The following is a 1,778-nucleotide window of genomic DNA, read 5'->3' on the forward strand; positions in this document are numbered from 1 at the left end:
CCCAAGGTGAGTGCAAAGGTGGGTGCCAGGGTCAAGGTGAGTGCCAATGTGGGTTCCAAGGTGCCAGGGTCAGGGTGAGTGCCAATGTGGGTTCAAAGGTGCTAAGTTGGGTGCGAGGTTGGGTGCGAGGGTGGGTGGGTGCCAAGGTGTGCTAGGTGGAAGCCCGGGTGGGTCGGCATCCCATGGGTGTCGAGTTGGGTGCCTGATGGGTGCTTCTTGTCAAGTTTTAGTCGTCGGGACTCATTTCGAGCCTTAGAGGTCGTTTCTTGTCCGGTTGCCCTGTCTTCGACCTGGGAACCCAATTTTGGTCCTCGGGTCCCATTTTTTTTTGTCTCGCATCCCACTTTTGGCCTGTGGCCTTTTCGGGGTCGATTCTCGTTTTGGGCATCAGAGCATGTTTCTTCTCCTAAAACCCAATATTTGTTTATTAAGTCTCGGAACACATTTTTGTTCTCGTGGACCCATCATGGGTCTTGGAACGCATTTGTGGTCCTTGGGTCCCATTTTGCATCCCGAAACTTGTGTTTTGGTGCTTGATCCCTATTTTGGGTGCCCACCTTGCACCAAGTGCGCACCCGGGGCAAACCGAGCGCCTTGGTGCACCGGGGCAAGATCGAGCGTGCACCCGAGGCGCCCCGAACATGCACCAAGGTGCACTCGGCCCACATGTGAGCGCAGGTCGTTGCGCCCGAGGTGGTGTGTGGGCACCGCGTTGCAGACGGGACACTGCACGCACACGACGCCCCGTCCAGGTGCACGCACGTAGGCCGGGCCGGGTGCACACCCGACGCCCTAGCAAGGTGCGCGCACCCGGGCAGGGCTCACACTTGGCGAACGGGGCGCACTTCGCGAGGGAGGGTGTGCACCTCGACGGGGGTGGGTGGCCGGGGTGGATTCGCACGTGGGTCGCGGTTTGCTAAGTACACACTGCGACAAGCTCATAACGGGTGCGATCATACCAGCGTTAGTGCACCGGATCCCATCAGAACTCCGCAGTTAAGCGCGCTTGGGCCGGAGTAGTACTGGGATGGGTGACCTCCCGGGAAGTCCCGGTGTTGCACCCTTTTTTAGTTTTTCGCCGGGCGTCGCAATGCTATTTGAATAAACCTTTTGCCCGTTTGCGTTCTCGTCGGGGCCGGGCCGGGCCGGGGTGCGCTGCCCGCACTACCGCGCGCGCGGGGGCGACACCGAGCGCGCACCCGAGGCGCCCCGAGCACACAGGCCACGGTGCAACCCGGGCGTTGTGCGCGCACCCCGGTGCGCCCGAGGTGCTGCGCGCGCACCCAGGTGAAATCGGTGTGCACCTCGGCCAGTGCGCGCTCGGTCGAGTCGCGCACGTTGGCCAAGGTGCACGGTGATGTTTCTTACTCTAAGGTTCCGCACCAGACGCCCGGGACAGGTGAGCGAAGCTGGGCGGGGCCGGGTGCGCGGCCGGGGCAGGTGCACGCAGCTGGAGAGAGCTTTGGAGCACACCAGAGGTGCGCACCTTGGAGCACACTTCGGAGCGCACCAATGATGCGCTCCATTCAAAAGTTTCCTGAAAAGGCAAAAAAAGTTGAGATTATAGAATTTCCCACTTGAGAGATTGTAAAAAAAAAAAATTTAAAATGAAGGAAACGCGGGTGCCAAGGTGTGCGCGCCCGGGTGCGCAGCCCAGCCAAGGTGTGCGCACCAAGGCGCCCACCCTGGCGAAGGTGCACGCAAGGTGCGCACCCGAGGCAAACCGGACAATTAACCCAACTTTCGACTTCGCGCGCACCTGCGCACCTTGGAGCGCA

General features: G+C 60.8%; 1 non-coding gene across 1 annotated transcript; it reads left to right on the plus strand.

The window, feature by feature from the left end:
* The first annotated feature begins 945 nt into the window (after positions 1–945).
* LOC131866420 (5S ribosomal RNA) lies at positions 946–1,064 on the plus strand. The gene has a single exon (XR_009365033.1). It is a non-coding gene; the product is annotated as a 5S ribosomal RNA (ribosomal RNA).
* The last annotated feature ends 714 nt before the right edge of the window (positions 1,065–1,778 follow it).

The sequence above is a fragment of the Cryptomeria japonica genome, unplaced genomic scaffold (genome assembly GCF_030272615.1).
Source record: "Cryptomeria japonica unplaced genomic scaffold, Sugi_1.0 HiC_scaffold_144, whole genome shotgun sequence".
In the NCBI taxonomy this organism is placed as follows: domain Eukaryota; kingdom Viridiplantae; phylum Streptophyta; class Pinopsida; order Cupressales; family Cupressaceae; genus Cryptomeria; species Cryptomeria japonica.